Source organism: Schistocerca nitens, chromosome 4 (assembly GCF_023898315.1).
Source record: "Schistocerca nitens isolate TAMUIC-IGC-003100 chromosome 4, iqSchNite1.1, whole genome shotgun sequence".
In the NCBI taxonomy this organism is placed as follows: Eukaryota; Metazoa; Arthropoda; class Insecta; order Orthoptera; family Acrididae; genus Schistocerca; species Schistocerca nitens.
The window spans coordinates 967506640-967528485 of record NC_064617.1 but is presented as its reverse complement, the minus strand read 5'-3'; the positions used below and the strand labels follow the sequence as shown (position 1 = coordinate 967528485).

The 21846-nt window shown below is 44.6% G+C and overlaps 1 pseudogene; it reads left to right on the top strand.

The window, feature by feature from the left end:
* LOC126252730 (uncharacterized) overlaps positions 1-21485 on the top strand; it is a 195485-nt pseudogene extending 174000 nt beyond the window's left edge.
* The last annotated feature ends 361 nt before the right edge of the window (positions 21486-21846 follow it).

The window sequence follows — 21846 nt, the reverse complement described above, 5'->3', positions numbered from 1 at the left end:
AACGTCCCCATCTGTTGACTCGGGGATCGAGACGTGGCTGCACGATCCGTTACAGCCGTGCGGATAAGATGACTGTCATCTCGACTGCTAGTGATACGAGGCCGTTGGGATCCAGCACGGCGTTCCGTATTACCCTACTGAACCCACCGATTCCATATTCCGCCAACAGTCATTGGATCTCGACCGACGCGAGCAGCAGTGTCGCGTTAGGATGAACCGCAATCGCGATAGGCTACAATCCGACCTTTATCAAAGTCGGAAACGTGATGGTACGCATTTCTCCTCCTTACACGAGGCATCGCAACAACGTTTCAGCAGGCAACGCCGATCAACTGCTGTTTGTGTATGAGAAATCGGTTGGAAACTTTCCTCATGTTAGCACGTTGTAGGTGTCGCCACCGGCGCCAACCTTGTGTGAGTGCTCTGAAAAGCTAATCATTTGCATATCACACCATCTTCTCCCTGTCTGTTAAATTTCGCGTCTGTAGCACGTCATCTTCGTGGTGTAGCAATTTTAATGGCCAGTAGTGTAGTAAGAGGAGTCAGGCAGGGATGCTGGTTTCACCTACAGTGTGTAACATCTACCTAGAAGAGGTCATAGAAAGAGAAAATCGAACGAGAGGAGTGTGTGTAGGAGGCAAAAGGATGGAGTGTATACGCTTTACCGGAATTTTGATGGCTTTGGCGGAACGCAAGCAGATGGTAAATAAAAAACCTAAATAGGAAATGTGAAGAATTCCGAATGTAATTAAGAAGAGCAAAATTATTTTACTGGCTGAAAAGCAGAGAAGGCCAAAATCACGATAAATGGACAGTAACTACAGCAGGTTTCAAAATTGAAGTACTTGGGAAATATTATAACAGATGACCTAAAATGTTACACAAACTGAGATCGAGATGATCGATAGCCAAGGAAGCTCCCATCGCATACCGTGCCCCGGGTACCTCCAGCTGTATTGTGGGGAGAGCGACTCGCCGACCTTACTCCCTCTCATTCCTCTCCTACTTCTCCTTGACTTTGTCTTGTTGTATCTTGCTTACAACTGGACTTCCCATGATCTCCGTTTTGTAGCCTTCCTCTGAGGACTGGTCGTGGTTCGATGCATATCGGATGAAGGGACTAATGACCTCGCATTTTGGTCCCATTAACTCCTAAAATCCAACCATGAATGAAAGAAAAAGATGAAATTGCTTTGCGGGCCACCGAACAGAAACTTCATATCTGCCAAATACTATATATGTACCGTAGTTTTATACGGTACAAAGACCTAGGTATTGCGAAGAAGTTGGAGGCCCTGGAGTGTGGATATGGAGGAAACTAGAAATGTAATCCTCAGAAACGCTTTTCGTAAGTCAAGATCCAAATATCTGGCCGTCTACGTTGACCCTTCATAAACATACAGTGACGAAACACACAAAATCAGGAAATAAAAACAAAGTTATTCGGACAGCGAGTCCTCTTCTTACTTTTAAAAACGGGTACACCAGATTGTCTGTCCCGTTTATCCATGTTTCCTTCCATTCACGGAAGGTTCCTCTTCTGTGGCGGTAACACCACCATCAGCATAAAGTCCCGTGCCTTCCCTTGCACTAACCAGTACCGTAAATACGTTTACATGCAGCAGACTGCACTGAGTCACTAGCGTTCAATAACATTCCAGAGATGTAACAATGGACTTAAGGAAAAACATACCAATGGTTACCTATGAAAATCTGCTCACGTATACCCTATTAACGCTAACCTTAAAACATATCCAAAAAAACGTTGAAGAAAGCATTACTACTCTTGCCCGGTTGAGTATTAAGTACGTTATCGAATCTATCTCCTTTCTTTCTCCCCTTTGTACATCACTTCTAAATCCTGTTCTGTATCATTTAGCGGGTTAATATGTGCGGCAACTGCAGGTTTACAACTGTGGCCCAGTCTAAAAGCGTCTGACTGCTCTGTACATTTTGCTGAAAATTTTCTCTCCGTCTGTCCTATGTACGAGGGTTGAAAGAAAAGTGATGCCTGCACCTTCGTTAATTGGGTTTGGATGGGAATACTTTGATAATCAAACGCAGAAATAATCACTAGAATGTGATCTTCAATTACCAATATTCACTTTTCCACATACTCACCACCCAATTGGATACATTTCTGCCAACGATGAACAAGTTTTCTGAAGCCGTCACGGAAGAAATCGACACTCATCTGTTTTCGCAACCATTCTCTCAGTTCTCTCAACGTCATCATCAGAAGCGTAATGATGTCCCTGCAGATCGTCTTTCATTATCGGAACAGATGGAAGTCAGACGGTGCTAAATCTGGGCTGTATGGAGGATGCCGTACGGTAGTGAGGTTCAGTCTCTGAAGTTCTGCTGTGGTGGCACGTGAAGTGTGTGGTTTGGCATTGTCATGCTTCAGGAAAACATTTCCCTTTTCCTTTCGGACCCTTGTTAGCCGTGATACGGCGATCGTGCTGAATCAGTCTGTCAACATTTCGCTTGTGAAACTCGTTGGTTGCTGTCACAGGACGTCCAACTCTTCGTTTCTCACGCAGGTCAGATGTTCCCGCCTCAACATCTTTAAACTTACTCTCCCAACGACGTACAGTACTCACATCGAAACGATCACCATGAAGTGATTTCATTCTTTGATGAATCTCCTTTGCGGTGAGACCTTCTGCTGTAAAGAATTCAATGACTGCACGTTGCTTAAATGGCACTGACCAACCGTCTGCGCAGGGTTCCATACATTTCACTGAAACAACACAACCGCTCAATGCTAAGGCTTCCCACCAACTGGAGCTGTAGAGAAGAGGCTACGGAACAAGCCAGTACCTGCCACATACCAATGCTGCCAACTGCTGAAGAGTTACGAAGGTGGAGGCATTACTTTTCAGTCAACCCTCGTATTTCGTGTCACTGATACACACTGTGTTTTGTAAACCTATTTGTTCTATCATTCTTACCCGGTTCCCAGCTTCATGCCCGAAATTATGTGCCATTACGTTTTTTGCTAACCGGACATTGTATTGGCTAAAAAGTTTGCCAATTTCTGTAAAATTTTCCCAAAATACGATACAGTAACTATCTTTATAGCCCCTTTGTTTCTCTGTGCCCCTATGGGCACCACGATTCACCATCTCTACATCTTACCTACTCGTTGTTTATTGTAGTTTGTTTGATGCCGTTTAATTCATTTAATCTATCTGCTGCAAACTTTGGTACACTAATGGCTCTATTCACCTAGCTTCTAAACATCGCTCCTTTATAAATCCGCGGGTGGAAAGATGGCCCAACAATCATACCTGTATCTGTTTCTGTTGGCTTTGTAAAGTTCTTGAAGGCATACAGCTTGATTTACCTCATTACCTCACTGTGCGGAAACTGAATACAATTATTACTTTCTATACTAAAGTCACTTTTCTCTGGGAACCCATTAAATTTACCAACTATTTTATCAGTTCCGTTCACAAGCAACGTGTTGTCGACATAGCGTTTACCATTGCCTTTTTCTTGTAGAGGATAGACAGATTTTAAAACATTCTCCTCAAGATTGATAAAAAAAATCGATCTTTGTGGGCGAAAAGCTCGAGCAGCAGTAGTTCTATAAACTAAATTGTTTCCTATCTCGAGACCTTCATGTACTTGGATAAGTTACTTTAATAATTTCGATCATCTCATGTGGTTGTTGTTGTTGCTGTTGTTGCGGTGTGGTCGTCGTCGTCTCATGCTTCTTGACAGAGCGTAGGGGAACACTGCGGGAGACCTGCACCGCCGTACTATGCAAGGTCCTAGCGGAGGTGGTTTGCCGTTGCCTTCCTCCGACCGTAATGGTGATGAAGACGACACAACACCTGGTCATCTCGGTGCAGGTGAAAAAAAATCTCGTGACTTCGCCGGGAATCGAACCCGGGATCCCGTGCTCGGGAAGGAAGAACGCCACCGCGAGACCACGAGGAACGGACCATAGCTAGCGGACCAGGAACCATAGCTAGCTCACAAGTTTTTAATGTCCAGGGAGACTTAGTAGTGAAAATCCAGTGATCGGCTTATCTCTGATTTCATTAATTAGGGCTACACTGTTACTTGCTGAGCTGTTGTTAATAAACACCAAATTGTCTCTAAGGAGGTGGTTGACGAAATTCGTTAGTTTGTAAACAGAACACTCTCTTGCATTAAGGATTGGCCTGATTCGGTGATGCACTTCGTGAACTTGTAATTATATTACCTTAGGTACTGTGGGGCTCATGTTACATTGGCTCTCCTTACAACGGAAGCTTCCCGTCGTACCACCTCCACCTGCCCCCCTCAGATTGAGTGGTAAGATGGCCCATCGGATCATTGGATAGCCTGTCAAAAATTGAACACAGGGCAAGCACGAAAACAGGAAGAAAGTGTACTGAACTTGGTGACTATGTTGAAAAATAGTGTCGTGTGTGTGTGTGTGTGTGTGTGTGTGTGTGTGTGTGTGTGTGTGTGTGTGTGTGTCACTTTGAACTATAGGGCAGCAGTCGATAGAAGTTACTTAGCCTGCCATTATAATATGTAACTTACTTTTTGAAGTCATTTTTGTAATTTATTGTAATTGTTGTAATTTATTTCAGTGACTGATAGCGAATCGTGTAACTTTGGATGTTGACGCTTGTATGTACTCACTGTCACATAACGTATGGGGTCTTTCGAAGGATGGACGTGAATGTGGCATCAAGCAATCATGATTACCGCAGACGGACAGAAATGTGTAAGTCTTGAATGTTCGTTCAGCCATTACGTAAGAGAGTCGCCGTGGGTGGTCGCCGGAACTGAAGTGTTATGTCGAGGCACAAAAAGAGCGAGGCCTCAGATTGCCTGGTGCTGGTGGCGTTTGACAGACTTCTTATCTCCGTAGTAATGCCTGCTGCCCCTTAGAAGGAAACGTCGCTGGCGTTTGAAGGGGGAATTACTTGTCGAAGCGATTAAGTTTATCGCTTAACTGCTAAAGCATCTTACTTGTTGTGCCTCACCCAGCCATTTTCGTTCGAAGGCTGTTGCTGTGGGAACTAAAAGTTACGACAGTGCTCTGCGATGTTTCGCGAAATTCGTTTATAGTAGTAATGTGAGAAGGTATAAGTGGTGAACTATGACCTTATCGGCGATGTTCCGGGTCCACGACGACAAATTTTTGCAACTGATGAAATATCTGAGCTTTTAGAAAACGCAGGGCTGGGATAATGAAATGAAGGCAGGCTCTTAGTTGGTGACGACTGCGATACAAAACTCCGACCGGCTATCCAGATGTAGTTCTCACTAAAACGCATACGGTAATGGATCCTTCCCTAACCTGTGTTCACGCGCCATTTCGAAATACCTCGGGGTCGACGGGATACTAAACCCTAATCTTCCTTCAGTTACAGGCAGTGTGCAACAGCTTTGGTTTACAGGACATTCGCCCTACGTTAATGTGGCGTTAATATTGAAGCCAGTGCAAATCATTTGTAAATTCTAACGGACTGAGCTCTTCACATGCTACATCTACATCCGTACTCTACAAGCCACCGTATGGTTCGTGGCGCTGGGTACTGTGAACCAATACTAGTCATTTCCTTCCCCGTTCCACTTCCAAACAGAGCTAGGGAAAAAATGACTCCCTTTTTGCCTCCGTATGAACCCCAATGTCTCGTCTCTTACCTTCGTGGTCCTTGCGCGAAATGTACGATGGCGGCAGGAGAATCGTGCCGCAGTCAGCCTCAGATGCCGGTTCTTTAAATTTTATCAATAGTTCTCGTCGGAAAGAACGTCGCTTTTCATCCAGTGATTCCCATTTGAGTTCCCGAAGCATCTCTGCAGTACTTTCGTGTTGTTCGAAAGTGCCGGTAACAAATCTACACTACTGGCCATTAAAATTGCTACACCACGAAGATGACGTGCTACAGACGCGAAATTTAACCGACAGGAAGAAAGAGGCTGTGATATGCAAATGATTAGCTTTTCAGAGCATTCACACAAGGTTGGCGCCGGTGGCGACACCTACAACGTGCTGATATGAGGAAAGTTTCCAACCGATTTCTCATACACAAACAGCAGTTGACCGGTGTTGCCTGGTGAAACGTTGTTGTGATGCCTCGTGTAAGGAGGAGAAATTCGTACCATCACGTTTCCGACTTTGATAAAGGTCGGATTGTAGCCTATCGCGATTGCGGTTTATCGTATCGCGACATTGCTGCTCGCGTTGGTCGAGATCCAATGACTGTTAGCAGAATGTGGAATCGATGGGTTCAGTGGGGTAATACGGAACGCCGTGCTGGATCCTAGCGGCCTCGTATCAGTAGCAGTCGAGATGACAGGCATCTTATCCGCATGGCTGTAACGGATCGTGCGGCCACGTCTCGATCCATGAGTCAACAGATGGCGATGTTTGCAAGACGACAACCATCTGCACGAACAGTTCGACAACGTTCGCAGCAGCACGGACTATCAGCTCGGAGACCGTGGCTGCGGTTACCCTTGACGCTGCATCACAGAGAGGAGCGCCTGCGATAGTGTACTCAACAACGAACCTGGGTGTACGAATGGCAAAACGTCAATTTTTTAGATGAATCCAGGTTCTGTTTGCATCATTGTGATGGTCGCATCCGTGTTTGGCGACATCGCGGTGAACGCACATTGGAACCGTGTATTCATCGTCGCCATACTGGCGTATCACTCGGCGTGATTTTATGGGGTGCCATTGGTTACACGTCTCTGTCACCTCTTGTTCGCATTGACGGCACCTTGAACAGTGTGTTACGACCCGTGGCTCTACCCCTAATTCGATCCCTGCGAAACTGTACGTTTCAGCAGGATAATGCACGACCGCATGTTGCAGGTCCTCTACGGGCCTTTCTGGATACAGAAAATGTTCGACTGCTGCCCTGGCCAGCACATTCTCCAGATCTCTCACCAATTGAAAATGTCTGGTCAATGGTGGTTGAGCAACTGGCTCGTCACAATACGCCAGTCACTACTCTCGATGAACTGTGGTATCGTGTTGAAGCTGCATGGGCAGCTGTACCTATACACGCTATCCAAACTCTGTTTGACTCAATGCCCAGGCGTATCAAAGCCGTTATTACGGCCAGAGGTGGTTGTTGTGGGTACTGATTTCTCAGGATCTATGCACCCAAATTGCGTGAAAATGTAATCACATGTCAGTTCTACTATAACATATTTGTCGAATGAATACCCGTTTATCATCTGCATTTATTCTTGGTGTAGCAATGTTAATGGCCTGTAGTGTAGCAACCAGCCTCTGAACTGCTTCGGTGTCTTATCCGCCCTGGTGCGGATCCCGAACGCTCGAGCAGTATTTCGGGTCCTATATGCGCTCTCCTTTAAAGATGAACCACACTTTCCTAAAATTCTCCCAATAATCCGAAGGCGACAGTTTGCCATCACCTCCACAATCCTTACGTCTTCGTTCCATTTCACATAGCTTTGCAACGTTACCACTGCTGTAGCAGACTTCAATCAATGTGACTTTGTCAAGCACCTCACAGATAATGCAGTATTCGAACGTTGAGTTTGTTTTTCTTAGTCATCTGCATTAACTTAAATTTTTCTACGTGTAGAGCAAGCTGCCATTCATCACACCAACTAGAAATTTTGCCTAAGTCATCCTCTATCCTCCTCCTGTCACTCAACGACATCATCTTCCCACACACCACACCACAGCATCAACAGTAAACAGTCGCAGGTTGTTGCTTACCCTGTGCGCCAAATCACTTATGTACACACATCAAAAAAAGGTTTTGCATCACCCCGGTTCCCAGAACTCCTGAAGATAGGCGTTGCCTGTGGATATTGTATCACAGACACAGTCCCTTTGACTGTTCAGAGATGTCACGAAACCCGCCCAAAGATGTAAACAGCCATGCATGAGCAGCGCCTATTACACGGAGGGGGTCCGACAGCCGATCCAGTCATTCCACCAGGAACGAGGTATACGGCTCGTGTTGTATGTAGTTAAACCATGCCTAGACGGTCAATACCGCGGTACGATCGCGTCCGCATTGTTACTTTGTTCTAGGAAAGGCACTGAACAAGGGAAGTCTCCAGGCGTAGTGAACCAAAGCGATGTTGTTCGCACATGGAGGAGATACAGAGAGACAGGAACTGTCTATGACGGGGCTCTCAGACCACCCATGGGCTACTACTGCAGTGGATGGCTCGGAGAACTACGGCTCGGAGGAACCCTAACAGCAACACTACCGTGTTGAATAATGCTTTTAGTGCAGCCACATGACGTCGTGTTAAGACTCAAACTGTGCACAATAGGCTGCTTGATGCGCAGCTTCACGCCCAGTGTCCGTGGCGAGGTCCATCTTTGAAACCACACCACCATGCAGCGCGGTGCAGATGGGCCCAACAACATGCCGAATGGACCGCTCAGGATTGGCATCACGTTCTCGTCACCGATGAGTGTCGCATATTCGTTCAACCAGAGAATCGTCGGAGACGTGTTTTGAGGCAACCTGGTCATGCTGAACGCCTTACACACTGCCCAGCAAGTGCAGCAATGTGGAGGTTCCCTGATGTTTTAGGGGTGGCATTATGTGGGGGCCGACATACGCCGCTGGTGGTCATGGAAGGCGCCGTAACGGCTGTACGGTAAGAGAATGCCATTCTCCGACCGATACTGCAATCATATCGGCCGCATATTGGCGACGCATTCGTCTTCGTGGACGACAATTCGCGTCCCCATTGTGCACGTCTTGTGAATGACTTCCTTCAGGATAACGACATCGATCGACTAGAGTGGCCAGCATCTACTCCAGAAATGAACGCTATCGAACATGCCTAGGATAGATTGAAAAGGGCTGTTTAAGGACGACGTGACCCACCAACCACTCTTGAGGGATCTACGCCGAAAAGCCGTTTATTTAGGAATGGGATAATCAAGACCAAGAATGTCTTGATGAACTTGTGGATAGTATTCCACGACGAATACAGGCATGCATTAACTCAAGAGGACGTGCTGCTGGGTATTAGAGGTATCGGTGTGTACAGCAGTGTGGACCACCACGTCTGAAGGTCTCGCTGTATGGTGGTACAACATGCAATGTGTGGTTTTCATGAGCAATAAAAAGGGCGGAAATGATGTTTGTTGATGTCTATTCCCATTTTCTGTGCGGGTTCCGGAGCTCTCGGAACAGAGGTGATGCAAAACTTTATTTGATGTGTGTATGTAGAAAATACCATTACCGTAATTTTTCAGTCTTAATTTCTTTCCCGCTTGGGATTAGCAGAACTTTTACTGTTATAACCCCTGGAAGTTCGTATACAAGTACCGTTGTAAAATCTGGCATAACCTTCGTTTCGGAGAGATGATGTGATGGGTGTTAACTTATCTTTCTTCGTTTTACTGAGCATCAAGACACACCAATGGTTCATGCGCTGTAACACGTAAAAGCACTTCTGTACGGGCGTGCAAAAAAACTATACCTGGTATGTATTTCATAATACCTCTCCCTCTGAGTATTTATTTAATCCTGTTAAGGCTTTACGCTTTGCTGTTGTATTTTTTCTGTAATTTACATTTATTTTGTATGCCAAGCTAATTGCTTGACGGAAACATTTTCATCTTGCGTTTGAAATACTTCGATGTTTGCCAGTGTGTCTGTTGGTACACAGCTTACGTAAAAGGACGACATCATCGACCGCTGAAGGCAAACTGTGAACGGGAACCCTCGACTGTGTTCATGAAAGTGCATCCGGAAAACGTTTCTTTGCGTCAGCCGGAAATGAGCAGAGCAGCTGGCGTTGATTTATTTTCGTTATCGCACGATGCAATCGACTGGAGCCATAACTCACGGAACATAGATTCCCCCCCTTCACGCACTCTACGGAACACACTGCTTGTTCGTCACCGACGTGAGGTCAGTGCTCACATAATGTATGAACTTAGAGAATGGCTTCTATCAGGCTGTTGCACATAAAATACGAACTAATAGGCAACAGTACATCGCCGGAAATACATTTTCGTTTATCAAAACAGGCAGCTTCTATATGTGAGCGTGTTCGGAAAATTATCCGGGTTGGGGAGGGGGCGGTGTTGCTAAACTCTTAAAACCGATCTTGCAACACTCACCTAGGCACCCAGCAAAAGTGAAGCGATATACATGGACTAGTGTTCTGTCGCGTTCACTTCATCAGTTGTCGACCTGATGTAAACAATATACTGTAGGCTAAAGTGCTGCCTCACTCCACTTACTCACATGTTCCGACACCGAGTACTTTCTTCTTCATCGCTTAGAACAAATTACGCTGACGTGCATATTTTTGACAATAGATTTTGATCACATTTTTACCATACTCGGGCCACCTGTACTAAAGAACAGAAATGATCCAAAGACATTTTACACGAATGAAGAGAGCTGTCATTGTCGTTAGTGGAATTATCTGTTAAGTGTGGACTAACTTCTTTTTCTTGTCTTCCAAATAATATTTTGGATAAATGAAAACGAACACAGATTGTTAGATAAATTTAATACCATTGATCAGGCTAAAAATGTTCGTCATGGACGTGTATAACTTCTTTATTCCGTGCTAGATTTCGAGACTTCATGTCCCGTTTTCAGATGAAGCCGCCTGCATTGGTACGGGCGTGTCCTTAGAGCAGACGAGACAACAGTGGCAAAGACTAGTTTCAGCCTAAATGTAAATGGGAAACGGCCCCAGCAGGACGAGCAAGGAAGCGATGGCTGGACACCCTGCATGAAGACCTCAAGATCTCAGGCCTTTAGGCACAAGATCGCAAGAAGTGGCGACAACGAGCCAAAACAGCGGACCCCGCCAGCACGCGAGACAAACGCTGAGGAAGAAGCAACTGAGTGGAAGTCAAATTCTTGCTGCCCCTTGAAGCCGTTAGATACGCAACCTGCCACAGGACGGGGTAAACAGGTGGGGCAGTTCTAGCCGCTCGGTGACACATTTGTGGATGCTGCATCTAATTACACTGATGTAATTAAGTATCAGATTAACTCTCACTTATAGAAATGCCAAAAAGTGTGTCAACAACGGTGTGCCGATTTTTATCAGAAATGTTAATAATTGGCAACCAATGCTGTACAATCGCAATAAAGTCATGAGATGTCCAATTGACTCTTATTAGAACATGTTACGCGTTTCGGGATACAACCCATCTTCAGACATCACAAACTTCAACTCCTTCCTAACCAACCAGGCGTACAGCCTTGACAACTCAAAGAAAGCGTCCAATAACATATGACAATAACTTCGACACAAGCTCTGCTTCAAGACTGCTTGTGTCGCAGTTATAGTCATATGTTATTGGACACTTTGTTTGAGTTGTCAAGGCTGTACGCCTGGTTGGTTAGGAAGGAGTTGAAGTTAGTGATGTCTGAAGATGGGTGTAATCCAGAAACGCGTAACATGTTCTAATAAGAGTCAATTGAATATCTCATGACTTTATTGCGGTTGTACAGCATTGGTTGCCAATTATTAACATAAAAATGATCGCGGGCCTCAGACGGAATTTTACGTCCTGTACATCATTTTTATCAGAACCTTATGTGCCGACTTCAAATATGCATAACTATACGAACTGGAAATACATATTTTTTACTAAGTTTTCTGCACTAAATTGGCATTGACCATGGGCGTACTCAGCGCGGACAGAGTATTGTATGCGCCCGCCCCTCCCGTACAACATGGAAAAAAAGTTCGCAAACCTTTCCTGCCACACTAATCATTTTGAAGAAAGGCGCAGCATGTAATGGGTATTGACTAATGTCAAGCGTTCCAAGAGCTCTTGTCGTGAAATGTCAAAACTACTCTAAAAGTTTCCAGTAGCAGTGTGACAAGACTTGACGATGTTTTGTCCCTTGTTATCGGCCCGTGTCAGAAACTACTAAAATCTGAAAATAGAAAGTATTCGCATGTAAGTGTGTGTTATGCGCCTTACAGCCAAACACCTAACAATTCCATACAAACTATATTCACTTTTATTTAATACCTATCCATTATAAAGTGGTGGCGTTAGTCTCTTTGATGATTAATAAATAAATTTCTAGTTTTCTTCACGTCACTCCCACCCACGAAATTAAAGTGTGTGTCCTTCATCCCACCCTTGCTCACATTTTGCCTATGGTAGTACGTCGTCTGAGCTACACTGACGGAAATGGAGTATGACACTTTGAAACGCCAGTCCGTATTTACCTAACTCCGTGCATGTGTTCACTACATAACAGTTAGTAAGTGATTAAACTTTCATTCCATTTGGAAGTGATATCCGTAATTAACATCAGTATGAGCTGCGACCCTCATAGGCACCAATACACTTTTGTATTTGTTGTGACGTGGAAGCAAATAGCCTCCACAGTGTAATCTTGAGGAATTTATTCCAGTGCCTGAAATATGTCCTGTGTCGGTTCGTGAAGATAGCTCGATGTAGGCTGGCGTGAAAGTATACGTCTTTCCAAGCATCTCAGACGTGCTCTGTCGGTTACAAATCAGAGTTCCGGCTGGCCAGTGAAAAATTCCTATACGAGGGCAGTTCAATAAGTAATGCAACACATTTTTTTTCTGAAACAGGGGTTGTTTTATTCAGCATTGAAATACACCAGGTTGTTCCCCAATCTTTTAGCTACACAACACTATTTTTCAACGTGATCTCCATTCAATGCTATGGCCTTACGCCACCTTGAAATGAGGGCCTGTACGCCTGCATGGTACCATTCCACTGGTCGATGTCGGAGCCAACGTCGTACTGCATCAATAACTTCATCATCATCCGCGTAGTGCCTCCCACGGATTGCGTCCTTCATTGGGCCAAACATATGGAAATCCGACGGTGCGAGATCGGGGCTGTAGGGTGCATGAGGAAGAACAGTCCACTGAAGTTTTGTGAGCTCCTCTCTGGTGCGAAGACTTGTGTGAGGTCTTGCGTTGTCATGAAGAAGGAGAAGTTCGTTCAGATTTTTGTGCCTACGAACACGCTGAAGTCGTTTCTTCAATTTCTGAAGAGTAGCACAATACACTTCAGAGTTGATCGTTTGACCATGGGGAAGGACATCGAACAGAATAACCCCTTCAGCGTGTGGCGCCACTCCATTGATTGCCGTTTTGTTTCAGGTTCGAAGTGATGAACCCATGTTTCATCACCTGTAACAGTCTTTGACAAGAAATTGTCACCCTCAGCCACATGACGAGCAAGCAATTCCGCACAGATGGTTCTCCTTTGCTCTTTATGGTGTTAGGTTAGACAACGGGAACAAACCTTTAAATATCCCAACTGGTGAACAATTGTGACAGCACTACCAACAGAGATGTCGAGCACTGAGTTGTTTGATGGTGATCCGTCGATCATCTCGAACGAGTGTGTTCGCACGCTCCGCCATTGCACGAGTCACAGCTGTGCACGGCCGGCCCGCACGCGGGAGATCAGACAGTCTTGCTTGACCTTGCGGCGATGATGACACACGCTTTGCCCAACGACTCACCGTGCTTTTGTCCACTGCCAGATCACCGTAGACATTCTGCAAGCGCCTATGAATATCTGAGATGCCCTGGTTTTCCGCCAAAAGAAACTCGATCACTGCCCGTTGTTTGCAACGCACATCCGTTACAGACGCCATTTTAACAGCTCCGTACAGCGCTGCCACCTGTCGGAAGTCAATGAAACTGTACGAGACGAAGCGGGAATGTTTGAAAATATTCCACAAGAAATTTCCGGTTTTTTCAACCAAAATTGGCCGAGAAAAAAAATGTGTTGCATTACTTATTGAACTGCCCTCGTATTTCTCAGAGTTTCTGGTGGTAACTGCAGTGTGCAGTCTTGCATTTTCCTCCTGAAGTACAGCATTTGGTACCCTCTTTATGAAGAGGATGGCAAAAGGGCTGTCGTGCATTCAGCCTCCCTTCAGGAGTTACCAAATAGTCCTGTTATCGTATCCAAAAGATCCCCATACCATGAGTCCAGAAGTTGGACAAGTATGTTTCTGGAGAACAGCAGCTTCGTTTGACCTTTCACAAGGTCGTCTACGGACACGTTGGCGTCCATTTGACCGTCAAAGAGAGAATAGGGACTCGTCGCTGACCACCACAGAGTGCTACTAAATGTCCCAGTTGACGCTGGTTGTACACCATACAAGCCTCTATTGTTTGTGGTACGGCGTGAGCGGTACACGACGCATGCAACTCGATATCTCAACCAAGTTTCCAGTTATCCGTTCCCGACGGTGCGTAATCTGCCTGAAACCTGTAACTGGATTTCAGTTACGTCATCCGTGCACTAGTGAGAATCGAACAGTAGTACGATCCTGTCGTGGCGTAGTCCTTGTGGATAAACTATTGCCCTGAGACCATCTCGTCGCCAGACGTTATGCAGTCTTAAAAGCGAACTATCTGCGCGATCATTCGGTGTGATGCTCCCGCATTCCTCAAGCCACAATTCTACCTTTGTCGAAGTCCGAAAGGGGTAAACTGCACGTACAGCGTGTAAACTTTTAGATGGCAGACCTCTCCCTAGTCCTGAATCTGCAGAAGTCGGTAAACGTCGGGAGGCTTCGGTAGGCACGCAGTTTTGACTGCTGCCAACATTACGTAGCTGTTGTACAAGGTAGCCATTGTCGTCTGCTTCGTTATTGTTTTGCGCTGTACTGTTCAGCGTGTTTTTATTGTGCAGTTGTGCTAAACATTATCAAAATGAGTGAAGAGGCAGTTGCTGGCCCATCTCGTGAGTCACCAACAACCCCTACCGGTGGGCCTACGGTTAGAAGGAAACCAGTATTACGTAGCGATGCTCGCAAAATTATATTGCGTGTGATGGAATGCTGCGAAAGGGAAAGGAAGCAGAAAAAATTACTTCACCCCATTTACAAATCTTCAGTGAGAGCTGCTACGTACATAGCACAAAGCATGCGTAGCATTGGAAGATTCAAACAGTTTACCAAGAATCATCCTGGCGTATCACCTGGCAAGGGGAATGAAATAAAATGATTAAAAAAAAAAGAAATTGCGAGCAGTGGGAATCGAACCCGGGTCCGCTGAATGACAAGCGTTTACCTCATCAATTGCGCTACCCATGCTACAGTGACCGAACAGTTGAAACATTGTCCATTATTCTTTTCGGGCGTTCGGAGAACAACTCACCAAAGTTTCATTGCAATCGGATGAACGGTTTATATATATATATATATATATATATATATATATATATATATATATATATATATATATAAATGTACATGACGATTTCAGTTTCGTTTACTAACAACATTTAAAGCGAGTTTTACTTCCAAGCCTTTCGTCTGCATTCGTGTAAGCATGAGGCGCAATTTGTCGTGCCAGCACTGCAACTGGTAGGCGTGCCTTGTCTCCCCCCCCCCCCCCAACCCAACGGCTCCTCACCCCTCGCCAGCCAATGGCCAATGCTTGCTTCCTCCTTTCCCCGCACTCCCCTCACAACTCAGTCGTCTTACAATTAACACACTGTACACGTTTGGTGGGCATACTGTGTTGCGATGTGCAGCGGAAGATTTTGAGTAACGTCAGACACGAGCAAAAGTCATCGTGTAGTCTCACAGTTCTTGATTTGTTCGAATGGATTCTTAGTGCACTGCATATAAGCTCGAATAAGGATGAAATTTTAATGAACACAGGTATGGAAATACTAGAGCATCAGTGTCGTAGCGTTCGGTCAAGGTGTTGAGTGTTAACACTTTCCATAACCGTCACTGTATTGGCTGCAGCTTCTGTAGCAAACAGTGAGTCTTGCTGCTGTGATTTAAACGCCATTGAGTTAAGTGAAGCGGTCAGAAGTTAAGCGGTCCTCACTTAGCGAAGCACTCCAGATGTGTTATCCGCCGGGCTTGCTGCACACTCTGAAACTACCTGCTACATTTCACAGAACGTGCAGCTTATCGCGATGCTGTGCGGCCGCAGTTATCGGCTGCGCATGGTGCGCAAATCACAGAATTTGCTTTTGAAAATGGACGCGTGTGAAGTGGCTCTGTTAGCGGAGAAAATCGCGAAGGTTCTGGAATCGTACATTATGTACTGCTCTTCTATCAGGCACCTACAACAATCTAATATACATACCAGTAGAAGTTATTCGTCAACTCAGCTGAATCTACGCCTGATTTTCGATTTTAAAATGAATGTAGTTAAATTATAGTGTCTGATGTCGATTTGCACACTCATAATGTCAATAATCTCGATGTTGGCACTGACCAGCAACACTCTGAAGTAAAGTACTTCATCACATGGATTTCAAGATGGGGATTCGTTTCGTAATGTTCTTTGGATGGAAGAGGAAGATTTTTTTCGAAGTTTCTCACATCATTGAAAAATATATTTTCTGGCAATTTACAAACATGATGCAGTTCAGAGAACAAAGAGATCAATACATATATACGAGGTGCGACAATAAAGTAATGAGACTGATGTGAAAAAAAAATTGTTGCTTACCGTTTTAGTCAAGTTTAGTGTTGTCTCCTTCAAAGTAGTTCCCTTCTAATTGCACACACTTTTTCCAGCGCTTCTGCCATTGATGGTAACATTTCTGGAACTCATCATCTGTAATATCCTCCACGACCCTCGTCACAGCTGTTTGGACATCTTGTGTTTGAAAATGGTGTCCCTTGACCGCCGTTTTGACTCTTGGAAATAGAAAAAAGTCGCACGGAGCGATATCTGGTGAATAAGGTGGCTGTGGTGGTAGTACTGAAATTTGTTTTGAGATTAAAAACGGCTGTACTGACAGAGTAGTATGGGATGGCGCATTATCGTGATGCAGAATCCAATTACACTGGTCAACACTCATTTTCTTGCCAAGGATATTTGAGTGGCTTTAGGATGGGTTAGTGGTGCTGAGGACGAATATAGCAACCATTTATGCAGTTTGGCTCTAGTTTTTGAGATAATGCATGATTTATTCAAAAAATTAGAAAAAATTGCTAATACTGAACTCGAGCGCTACAAACTACAATGAAAAAAGAAAATAATCTTTATAAATAGCTTCTATGAAAACCTGATAGGCATTTGTCCACGTATAAAACATAATTGAAAAAGTTCCTCTATAAGTATATCATTTTCCGTCCATGACGAACCGCTTCCTGCACGCTTTCCTTTTATAGGTCTCTTCAGAACAGTCACGTTGCAGATTCCAGCAATAATCTGCCATCATATGCCTGTCCCATCTTCCTTTATATCTTTCCTCTATTCCCTTCATATCTTGATGGAACCTCTCTCCTTGTTCCTCACTGAAATCACCTAGATTACGAGGAAATCGATCCAAGTGGCTGTGAAGGAAGTGCAATTTTATGCTCATGTTAGCTCCTAAGTTTTGAAAGTTAGTGAGCATGTTTTTGACCAGTTCCTCGTAATTGGGAGCTTTATGATTGCCCAAAAAACATTTTACAACAGCGACAAAACTGTTCCAGGCCGATGCTTCAGTGACAGTCATGACACTTGTAAAATTGGTATCGTTGATGAGCCTGCGAATTTGAGGACCATCAAATATTCCTGCCTTAAGTTTTTCACTACTGAGTCCAGGGAACGTATTGCAGATGTATGTGAAGCAATTACCATTTCTGTCTAAAGCTTTGGTGAATTGCTTCATTAGTCCTAACTTAATATGTAATGGTGGAAGAACAATCTTGTCCCTACTAACCAGAGGTTCATTAATGATGTTTGCTTCACCAACAGCCATATGTTCCCTTGGAGGCCATGTTTTCTGCTTCCAATGTTCGTGCTTTGCCCTACTATCCCACATGCAGATAAAACATGGGTGCTTTGTGTATCCACTTTGTTGTCCAAGCAAGAAGTTCACCATTTTCAAATCAAATCAACCACTGGTGCTGCATATACTGAATTTTCTGCAGAACCATCTTGATGTTAGCATATGCTTCACAAAGTTTTGTTGAGTGGGCAATTGGAATAGATGCGTAACGATTGCCATTGTGTAGGAGAACACATTTTAAACTTCTAGTGGAACTGTCTATGAAGAGACGCCAGTCCTCTGGTCTATATTCCGGCAGCCCCAATTCAAGTAAAAGTCCAGGTATATTGCTGCAATACACTATAACCTCTTCTTGGTTGAAGTATGGAAGAAGGTTTTCTTCTCTCGTCCGGTAAGCTGTTATTTTAACACTTGGATGAAGACAGTTCTTTTCCTTAAGCCTGGATGCTAAGAGTTCTGATGCTTGCTTTGAAAGATTGAGTTCTCGTATCAAGTCACTGAGCTCCTTCTGGTCGAACTGCTGGGGTTGTGTCTCACGTCCTTCGTATTCCGAACCACTACTTGTACATTCCTCGCCGTGCACATCGTCATCTGATGATGTTAGCGTGGGTAATGTTGTGAAGGTTGGTACAGGAACATCGTTGCTGTGCACCACCGGTCTTCTTGCTGACTCCAAATCGGGATATTCCCACTTTCGTTTTTTTGAACCTATTAAAACCTTTCACATTAACAATGCAAAAATAGCAATCATCTGTATGGTTCTTCTGCTCTCGCCATACCATAGGCACTCCGAAGTTTAAGCTTTTCCTTTTTCGTTTTGTCCACTGCCGTAAGCACTCCACACAGCATTTACAAACTTTATGGGGTGCCCACGCCTTGTCTTGATCTCCAAGTTTAATTCCGAAATATGCCAGATACGCTTCCTTCACAAAAGGAGTGATATTCTTCCTGTTCTTTTGAAGAACGTATTCACCACAAACGTAGCAGAACTCATCTGGATGGTTCACGCAAAGACGGCGTGAAGAACTCATGTTTTCCTAAAACAAAATTGCACAAATACTACATATTATGCAGAACTTTCTTGTATTTGCATGTCAATCACATCCAACAAACATCATTAATTGTTTTGTGTGAAATGAATACTCACCTCTTATTTGCTACGTCACGATGAAAAGGTTCTATCTCCTTGAAGCTGCACTGCACATGTGTGTGACTTTCGACCATCGCCATTTTTCTTGTTTACACTGAACGCTACCTATCGGCTGTTGCGGGGATTACCTCGGCCAACAAATGAATGTCGAGTACCGCCGAATTCAAATCTGCACAACCCTCAATATCTTCAACACACGCACCGCACAACAGGACTGAACACATGCTGACAGTGTGATGTTTGCATGATGTAATCCTCAACCACACAGATGCACTCCTTGAGCACAATTGTTTAATAAAGATAGTACAATATCACTAATTAAAAAACAGGTAGCAAATACATTACACAATATATGGACCCTGCAGTCGATATTATCCACATGAAACTCTCATTTCCACAAATAACCTATATCTCAAAAACCAGAGCCAATTTGGAAAAAGTATAAATATACTCGGAATGAGTATCATAACAATATCCTATTTTCGTTCAAACTTCCCTGGCAACGAAAAAAAAAATTTTATTTTGTAGAGCTGTGTTATCAGCAATGTTGGCATGGACACGAAGAACTCTTTTACGAAATATTTCTAAAATTTCTTTGTTGTAACATTGGTTGTTTGTCCAGGAGGCACCCAATCTTTATGAACAATTCCCTTGGAATCAAAGCAGCACACAAGCATGCATTTCACTTTTGACTTTGACATGAGAGCTTTTTTTGGTCTGGGTGATCTCTTTGAACAGCATTGCGAACTTTAAAAACCAACTTTAATCACCAGTGATAAAACGGCTCAAATATTCTCGATTGATTTCCGTTTGCTCAGCTGCCACATTTTCCCGTGTTTCTCGCTGTTATGGTGTGAGACTTTTGGGGATCATTTTTGGACAAATCTTTCTCATACCAAGATCTTCAGTTATTATTAGACGAACCGTTTCTCGATTGATGTTCATTTCTTCTGCAGTCATTTTCACGGACAATCTTGGATCAGATCGTACGAGTTCAGGCACCCTGGCCAAGTTGACACCCGTGGGTGAGGTTGATGGTCGTCCACTGTGGTCTTCATCTTCAACATAAGTTCTGCCTTCACTAAACATTTTATGCCAATAAAAAACTTGAGCTGTTGACATAACCTCCTCTCCAAAAGCCTTCTGAAACTTACGGTAAGTTGTCGCCGCGTTTTCACCCAATTTAACGCAAAAAGAAATGGTATACCGTTGCGCAATATTATGCGGTTCCATTTCCGTGACGAGAGACACAAACACGTGTTAACTTATTACAGCACAACTCACGACTGAGCAATTGCATCGATGTGCCGCTTGGACTACAAGCAGGTTATAGACCGAGGTCAAAAATATTGTGCCTACACAAGCCAGCAGGGTTGCCAAATATTGAGAAGAAAATAAGTTTCATTACTTTATTGTCGCACCTCGTATATATTACACAAAGTTTCCAATGTGTAACTAGTCTTTACTTTCTGACGTAGATTGACTGTCACAATAAGATTTCTGGCAACTGGGGAAACATTCCAGTCGCTGTCCTAAGCAACGAGAATTGGAGCATAGACTTTTGCAGATAATACTTCTGTTAAATATATAAGAAAGTCCGAGAATGTTTTGGAAAACAAAAGGTGACGATACTTTAGCAGTAGCTGGAGGTGAATCTGCTCTTTTTCTCATTATAGTTCACGATGCTAGCAACTACACTAAGCATAGACGTGGCAGGAGCGCTTCAGTTATGCGGCATGTACTTTCTAACGGCTGTACCTACGAATTTCAATATTTAATATTTAACTAAAAGTTGTATCAAAAAGGGCGCGCTTTTGCTATATCATCGTTCCGTACCATTGAAATGGTTTGCATCCATAATACCAAAGTCATAACACTAAGAATATCAAATACGAGAGGCCTTTAACTACCGACTTGTAGTTTCCTGATATTTTGTTTTAACAAATGGTTCAAATGGCTCTGAGCACTATGGGACTCAACTGCTGAGGTCATTAGTCCCCTAGAACTTAGAACTAGTTAAACCTAACTAACCTAAGGACATCACAAACATCCATGCCCGAGGCAGGATTCGAACCTGCGAACGTAGCGGTCTCGCGGTTCCAGACTGCAGCGCCTTTAACCGCACGGCCACTTCGGCCGGCCTTGTTTTAACAAATCGAACGTAAAACGATTCGTTTTCGACTGCTGATACTTTGAAATAGTTTACATTCACGCACCTATTCAATAATTAAAAAAAAAAAGACTGAGTTAAAGTCCGTACGATATGACGTCTCCTAAGTCTAAGTTCCCCTTGTGCCGTAAAACCGATGCCGCATCCCCCACTGGACGCTTTCCTCACCCTGAGGCAAAAATCTGCCGTGCCAGGTTCATCATTTCGCGCTTCGCATTGTAGTGGAACGTGAAATTCCACGCTGTGACGTCACCAGCTCCTCGTCCACGCGGGACGCCGCGAAGCCCCGGGCCGGTGTCCGGCCGCGCATTTGCGTGGTTTCTGCGTGCGGACAGCCGCCGCCCGCGTTCCCACGGAAGCCGCCGGCATCCACTCGCGGGCGCGTGCCCCGCTTCACGTCCGCTCGGCGCATAAATAATGAAGTCGATCCTGACATGTTGTCGGTGCTCGGCAATTGATTAATCGACGGAATTCGCCGCGCTCTGCGCTCCGCTCGTAAATCAATTCGGCCCCGGTCGACTGCCCGTTTCAGCCCGTGTTGCCAAAACCCCGGTCGTCGAAGGAGAGAGGGAGGCGGCAGGCGGCAGGCGAGTTAGCCGGTGCCTTACATTGTGTCGAGGGCGGAGGAGTTCCCCAGCGATGCCTCGTTCCGTTTCTGTAGGCTCGCGGGCACAGAATTAGACCGTGACCTGGACGCTCGGCTTTTGTTTTCCTCCGCTATAATCGGTGTGTGTGTGTGTGTGTGTGTGTGTGTGTGTGTGTCTGTGTGTGTTTCTCCCAGTGTCAGCTGGGATTAAAGCGCGCTCTCTCTCTCTCTCT